We start from the raw sequence: 8,543 nt of genomic DNA, 5'->3' as shown, positions 1-8,543 counted from the left end.
CACGCTGATGCCGGCACCACCTGTTGAGCAACCGTCACAGCACATAGTTCCAAGGAACCCGAATGTAGTCCAGTCTGTGTCGTTACCACTGCCAGTGCTAGGACCGCAACCTCCACATCCAAGGATTACCCCAATAAACCAGATGGGTTGTGAGTCACATAGTGCATGTGGGGATTATGAAGAGGAGATAGACCCCACTGCTCCATACGGGATTGATATGTTTGAAATGACTCCCCAGTACTACATGGAGGATCATTTCGGGCAAGTCAAGCCTGTATATCAAGCGGCTGCTCTCACCACAAGAGGGCAAAACCTTAATACCTTGGCGAGGAGACCACCTCTTCAATGCTATGAGTGTGGTGGACCGCATCGTGTAGCGGAGTGCCCTAATAGGCTACAGAAGATCGCTACTCAAATGCAACCAAATCAAGGGAGCACATCGGGAATGCCGGTACTTACATGTAATCGTTGTGGCATAGATAATTTGATTGCTCAATGTCCACATGATCCTAGTGCACCCAAGATTACGCCATTGAATTTAGTTGAGGTCACCAACCAAGCACGAGGAACCACACCCGTTGTACCCGCGAATGTAGTTACACGGTCAATGCTTCAAAATCAAAACTACATTCTCAAAGAGAGGGATACTGCATCACTTGCTTGAGCAAAGAAAAAGAAAATGCAATGGAAGAGATCGCTTAATGCCACGAGCTCCAAACCTAGTTCAAAGACTAACATAGGGACAGGAGACGACCCCGTGTATATGAATGATCCGGAAGATGATTCTGATTCAATAGAAACCATGGGGACCAAAGCCACTACCTTAAGGGAGGACCCCACTCGGGAGCTCAACGAAGGAGAATCAAGTGAATACATAAATAAAGGAAAACAGAAGGAAACTTCCTCGGCCCCACAACCAAGTCAGTTAATGCCCTCTCGGCCGCCCAAACTAACTGAGACTCCCCAAGACAAGCCACGTGGGCCAAGAACCCTCAAGAAAAAGATTGGAACTTATCCAAACCCAGTTGAGGAGATTGAACAAGTGCAACACTTAAGGGGTTTGGTGGAAGAAACACAAAGAGAACTGGAGCCAAACACGAGAAAAATCAAAATTCCAGACACAGTGTTTCCTACGCAAGTTCAGCCTCACAGGAGCCATAAACCGTTAGCTATACCTAGTATCATTCGAGAAGAAAGTGAGGATAAGACATCAGGAAGTGGGCAAACACCCTTCCTACTGGAAAGAATGTTTAGTGAGGGAATGCCTGACCCCATCGAAGAGGAAGTGATTCCATCTTCACCAGTCCCTAGTCAAGGGGCGATGTCTCAAAAGGTACTGTTGAATGTGTCTAAGCTAATGGATTTCATGTCCTCTGAAATCAGAACCACGATCATATCCAAATTATACGGAGATCCTAAGCTATTCTTAGCTCTTCGGGCATTTCTCAATGGAGAACTAAAAGCGGGGCTACCACAATTTGCAAATATGGATAGACCCGACACGCTTCAAGATGAAGGGGAACATTGGGATCTACAACCCAACCTAGATGAAGACTCGGTCGTTGAAATACTTGTGAACAAGTTGGGACAGTACTTTGAAGGCGACGAATCTAATGCAACCCTCCCCATTACTACCAAGGGATTAACTCTAAAGGGAATCCTTGATGGTGGTGCTGGAGTGAGCATTATGAGTAAAAACTGTTGGGAATCTATGGGAAGACCTCACCTCGAAGTCATAAACATAGTGGTTAAGATGGCAAACGGAACCATAGCTGAACCTATTGGAATGTTAAGGGACCTTAAGATCAAGGTCCTGGGATACAAGGTAAAACATACCTTCATTGTAATGGATTTCTCCAAGCATCCTATGTCATATCAAATGATCTTAGGACGTCCTATCATGAGGGAAGCATAAATGGTGCATGACTGGTCGAAAAACCATGTCTACCTACAATTCCAGGATTCTGTCATTCGAGTTGATCTTGAGAATGGTCGCGCGCATCCTTTAGGAAGCAAGGTTATCATCGATAATCAATCGGATACCACTATTCACTCAGCCCCATTAAGGTATTGCTATACATGCAAAAAAGAGACTGATGATGGGAAAGATTCTCCTTATATGGATGTCCTACCGGGTATGACTGAGTCGAATAACATGGATTGGGTACACCTAGCGGCGGCAACCATAGACACATGGGGAAATAGAGGCACAAGTTGGGTAACACCTGAGGGGCAAGATATGCCACCATTAGTGCCAATAAACATGATAGGTGTTATGCACTTGACTCCTGATGGCCAGAAAGCGACAAACTCCACTGACACTGAAAGTAGCAAAGACTCTGACCCATGTAACTCTTAGTATGAATCTCAGGAAGAAACTGACTCTGAGCGTGATGGGGGGGATGAATCAAATATTCACCCAAATGTGGAAGCAAGGTGCTCAAGGCCTAGGACGGTGACCTCCTGCAGTTCATCTGAAAGTGAAGGGGACACAAGTGAGGATTGACCAAGTGAGTTAGAATCTGACAGAAACAGAAATCAAAAACAAGAAGGCGGCAAAACCAAGAGTTAGCTCAGCAACAAAAGGAGGCGGAATTGAAAGAAAAAAGCCTGGCACAACAAGAACCAGTAGACTTACACCCCGCACCCGAGCATTTCAAATCATTTACCACAGGGGAACGTAAAGTGGTCTACACAAAAGCCCAATGAATGCCTACCAATGGGAGTAGCGGTGTCTACGATGGCCCTGCGGTAGTTAAGGAGATAGACTTAGCAGATCCGGGTGAGGAGTCTAAACCAGTTTTTATTGCTCAAGACCTCACCAAGGCGGAAGAAGCTGCACTTTACGAAGCTTCTTAAGGAATTCAAGGACATATTTGCCTGGACATATCATGATATGAAGGGTGTTCCACCCTCAATGGTGCAACACACGATTCCAATGATTAGCACTGCTAAACCAGCCCAGCAACGTCCCTACCCAATGAATCCTAAGTATGCAAAGATTGTACAAGAGGAAATTGAAAAGCTTGTAAAATGTGTATTCATATATCCTATTGAGCACTCAGAATGGGTTTCTCCGATAGTCATCGTACCAAAGATGAATGGGAAACTCAGAGTGTACGTTGATCTCAAAAAGGTTAATGCAGCCACCAGAAGGGATCATTACCCCTTGCCATATTCTGAACATGTGCTTGAAAGAGTGGCAGGCAAGGAGGCATATAGCTTTTTAGATGGGTACTCGAGTTACAATTAGATCACAATTGCAGTCGAGGACCAAGCTAAAACAGCATTTATCATGGAGTTTGGAGTGTTTGCCTTTCACGTCATGGCTTTTGGCTTGACCAATGCACCTGCAACATTCCAACGATTGATAAACACGGCCTTTAAGGAATATCTAAGGGACTTCTGTGAAGCTTTCTTAGATGATCTGTGTGTTCATTCCTCTTGGGACGAGCACTTGATGTGTTTACGAGAAATATTTGAAAGGTGTAGATTATATCGCATCTCATTGAATCCTTTCAAATGCCAATTCTAGGTTAAACACGGAGTTATCTTAGGGCATATAGTGTCCAAAAATGGGATTTCCACTAACGAGAGTAAAATCAAGGTCATTCTAGAATTACCCCCACCCACCAACTATAAGGGAGTCCAATGCTTTATGGGCCACGTTGGTTATTATCCAAGATTTATTCTATTCTTTGCCGAGATAGCTCGACCATTGTATAAGCTTCTCATCGAGTTTATTTGGACCAAAGAATGTGAGTGTGCCTATGAGCTATTAAAGAAGGCCTTAGCGAGTGCTCCAATCTTGAGAATGCCTAACTGGGATTTACTCTTCCATGTGCACATTGATGCATCAAACTTTGCTATTGGGTGTGTGTTAACTCAACCTGGAGAACACAAGCTAGACTACCCCATTAGCTTTGCCAGTCTCGCCAGTTGAACGATACTGAGATGAACCACACCACTACGGAGCGAGAAGGGTTGGCAATGATATATGCAATAAGGAAATTTCGTTATTAACTCCTTGCCACCAAGTTTGTTTTCTATGTGGATCATCAACCATTGTTGTATTTCTGGTAAACAAACCATGCTCCACAGGAAGAATCACACGATGGCTATTGATTCTTCTTGAGTTTGATTTCACTGTTGTTGTGAGGCCTAACAAAAAACATGTTATGGCTGATCATTTGTCTTGCATACCTAATGGTGAGGCTCCTACGGGGGTTGATGATGACTTACCTGACACTTCCCTGTTCATGGTGGAGACAATGCCTGAATGGAGTGAGAAGATTGTTAACTTTTTGGTTAATGGCTTTCCACCCAAGGAGATTCGTAAAGATCTAGCTCGAAAGCTGATCAAAGAATACGAACCCTATTGCCTGATAAACGGGACTCTTTATAAAAGAGGAAAGGATGACGTTCTTAGGCTTTGTGCCCGAGAGGATGAGTATCTATACATTTTGCAAGAGACACATATGGGTGTAGCCGGTGGTCACTTCTCAGGAGACTTAACTACGCGAAAGATCTTACAATCGGGGTATTGGTGGCCCACTATGTTTCAAGATGCATCACTCTTTGTGAAGGGTTGCGATGAATGCCAACGATACAAGAAACCCCAGAGGAAAGATCAGATGCCCCTACATCCAATCAAAGTAAACCAACCATTTGAAAAGAGGGGTTTAGACTTTGTAGGTTCAATTAGCCCAGCGGCCCGAAACACACAATCTCGCTATATTATTGTGGCCACTGACTATATGACCAAATGGGCTGAAGCGAAGGCAACACGTAAGGCAGATGCAAGGACAACAGCCAAGTTCCTCTTTGAAAATATAATCACACGCTTCGGTTGTCCTTTTGAACTTGTGAGGGACAATGGTACGCATTTTATAAATGAAGTGATTAAGGAGCTCACAAGCGAATGGCCAAGCCGAGAGTACCAACAAGACCTTAATCTATGTTTTGACAAAGACAGTTGAAGCTCATTGCATGGATTGGGATCTAAAGCTTACAACAACTTTATGGGCCTATCAATGTTTTGACTTTGTTTTAGGTGCATAATCTTGCGCAGCAGAAAGTGTATAACATCATTAGGAATGAAAAACATTACGTAAAACCTCCACAAAAATTGCTTAATTTTTGCTAATTACTTATTAATTTTTGGTTTTTAGTAGGTAATTAGTAAACTTGAGAAAATAAAGAAAACAGATAATTGGACTCAAGAAGTGATGAGAGTGTCAAAGGGATTAGTCATAGTCCAATTTTATCATCAAATCATCTGTTTTTTCCATTAAGGGAGTGATTAGTAAACTAAAAGTGACTAAAAAACCCAAAAAATGAGCTAAAATGTATCTCTTTGAGTGAAAACGATGATTTCTTACTGAACCATTGGTGATTTGGAGTGTTTCTACACATTAATACTTCATCAATCAAAACTCATGGATTTGAGCTTCATTAAGCTCATTTTTGTGTTGGAAAATTAAGTACTTAATTACTCGTATATTTTTTATTGATATACTTACAAATGAGTACTTGAAGCATTAATGGTTTCGTGAGGAATTTGATGATATGTTCATTTGCATGCATTGATCAATCTACTAAGATTAATTAGAGTCCAAAGATTGCATCACAACGAGGAAAAATTAGTGGAAGGATTAATTTTCATTAATCCTTAATTTCTCGTGTTAAACAACTCATTGGGAGTTAAGTGCATTCAATGAGAAGAATCCTAGTGGGGTTTGTGTAAGATAGAGGTAGAAAAAATCCAAGAAGAGGGTACCACAAAGTGTGAGACTTGTGAGAAAGAAGAGATGAGAGAAGAGACAATGTACTCAAGAACTCATCAATGAACCACTAGCCAACTTCATTAGAAATGAACTACAATGCCTCATATATATAGGAAAGTTCCTCCACCCAAAAATGTGTGTAAATAGGAAAAAATGAAAATGAATGCTATAAATCCCAAAAATTCCTAGAGGCTAAAGAGTGTGCCACTAGCATGACACCATCTGGAGATGACACCTATCCAACACCTCCTCTTCAGGTCCAGATGGAAGGACCAACACCAACGCGTTGAAGAAGATAATCCAAGGTAGGTCGAGGAAGAGGCTTAGTAAACAAATCAACAACATTATCTTTGGTAGGATAATACTCAAGCTGAATGCGACCTTCAGAAATCCAATCACGAACAAAATGAAAATGAACATCAATGTGTTTGGATCGTCCTCGAATAACTGGATTTTTGGCTAAGGCAATAGCACTCTGTGAATCTGAGTAGATGAGTGGCGGAGTAGATGAACATCCAAGGTGATTCAGAATTTGTTGAAGCCAAAGTGCCTCAGAAGTGGCACCAAGATATGACTTGTACTCTGCTTCGGTTGACGAAGAAGAAGTAATTCGCTGCTTTTGACATTTCCAAGAAACAAGTCCTTTACCAAGCATAAAACAATAGCCTGACATGGAACGCCTAGTATCAATACACCCTGCCCAATCAGAATCTGAGTAACCAATAAGTGTATCTCCACCTGCATAAGAAATGCTATACTCAAGAGTTCCATGAAGATATCGAAGAACCCTCAAAGCTGCCTGCCAATGAGATCGGCGAGGCTGTGAAGAGGATTGGCTTAGAATACTCATAGCATAGGAGAGATCTAGCCGAGTGTTAACCAAATAAAGTAGAGAACCAATAAGTTGGCGATACTCTGTAGAATCAACCTTAGGAGAATCATCATCTTTGGATAATTTGGAATTAGGATCCATGGGACAAGTGAGTGATGCACAATCATGCATGCCATATTTCTCAAGCAACCTTAAAGTATACTTCTTTTGACAAAGAAAGATGCCAGAAGCAAATTGCCACACTTCTAAACCAAGAAAATAGTGGAGTAGTCCAAGATTAGTCATGGCAAATGATGTTGTGAGTTGAGTTTGAACCCATTTGAGTAGATCCAAATTAGAGCCAGTGAGTGTCAAATCATCCACATAAAGCACAAGAATGCATATATCATCATCCACAATAAGCACATAAAGATTAGGATCTACATGAGTCCTCTCAAAATGTAGAGAAAGGAGAAAACTGTCAATCTTCTGATACCAAGCTCGAGGAGCTTGCTTAAGACCATAAAGAGCTTTCTATAATAAATACACATCATGTTCATGACCTTGTGCAATAAAACCTTCACGTTGTTCCACATAAACTTCCTCCTCTAAATCACCATTCAAGAAGGCAGTAGGAGCAAAAGTTTCATCAAGGTCTTCACCTTCTTTTTGAGCATAACCTTTAGCAACAAGTCGTGCCTTGTACTTATCAAGAGTACCATCAGAATGAAACTTAGTATGTGGATAGGAAGGTATAAAGGAAAAAGAAGTAAGAGTGAAAGGATCCGTAGAAGGTAATGGATACAACGGAAAAGAGAAAGTAGAAGCACCTACCGAAGAAGGAATTGCACCAACTTCCGTTGTAGTAGTTGCCGGTCCAACCGTCTCGTAGGAGATGTAGGATCCATAGTATCTTCAAGTTTGCCTTTGTCTTTTGGAGTAGAGGACTTCCGAGATCCCATAGGGAGTGGAGGGTGGGAAAACACAAGGGAAGAAGTGTCGTACCTCAAAAAAACGCAGCCAATAGATGGGCTGTCCACCAAAGAAGTATCTCCAAAATATGCACAAACATAGTGCAAAAACGTAGCCACAAAACGCAGCCGATATATGAACCAATAGACTCCATAGAAACCACCAAAAGAGGGCTGAGAATGTAGCCTTAGGTAGAAGGAGTATAGAGGAGTTGATTGTCCACAAAAACGCAAACACAAAGTGTGTAGCAAAGTGAAATTTTCAGTCGGTAGAAAGGTGTAGAAAAGAGGATGAATATGTACCTCAAAACACCATGAAGAGGGCTGCAATTGATGATGAAAACACAGTCAAGAAATCTCTCCACAAGAAGCCTCCAAAAAACACTACCGCATATAGGGAAAACTAGTTGGCAATGTTTTCACCGCAAGTAGAGTTGTAGGACTCGGATTGAAGTGCTTTAAAAACACACTTGTAGAGGATGGTAAGGGGCTAGTTTGAAGCCTCTTGCATCATTGAATGAGTGCAAGGATGATGAGTAAGGGCTTCTGCAAAAAACGCAAGCAGAAATTCTGCATGCATGCAGTCTGCGAAGAATAACTCAAAAACGGTGAGGAATTTGCGAAAACTTTCTTCTGCAGAGTTGTAGACCACGATGATTCCAATAGTTTTAGCAGGCACAATCTTCAAAAACGCATTTGTTTACCAGATAATCAAAGAATGAAAAAATACAATTTGTAAGATTCCTCTCCCAACCCCTTTTTGATGTCTAGTATCTTCCCCTGTAATCAACCCCTCTTCAGAAATATAAAGACCTTGTTTCTAACTATTTTAGCTTAGAGAGAGAAAATATTCTAGAGAGAGAATATTCAGATTTTGAATATTTTTGGATAGAAAAATATCTCTTATAATTCAGATGAGTTCCCCTGAAACAGAAATTCAAAAAGAATTTTCCAATGTGCAATTGGAATTAATTG

This window comes from Cibotium barometz, chromosome 22, assembly GCF_041138505.1.
Source record: "Cibotium barometz isolate CiBa-2024 chromosome 22, ASM4113850v1, whole genome shotgun sequence".
In the NCBI taxonomy this organism is placed as follows: Eukaryota; Viridiplantae; Streptophyta; class Polypodiopsida; order Cyatheales; family Cibotiaceae; genus Cibotium; species Cibotium barometz.
The sequence above is the reverse complement of the archived record's forward strand: the minus strand, read 5'-3'. Positions refer to the sequence as shown.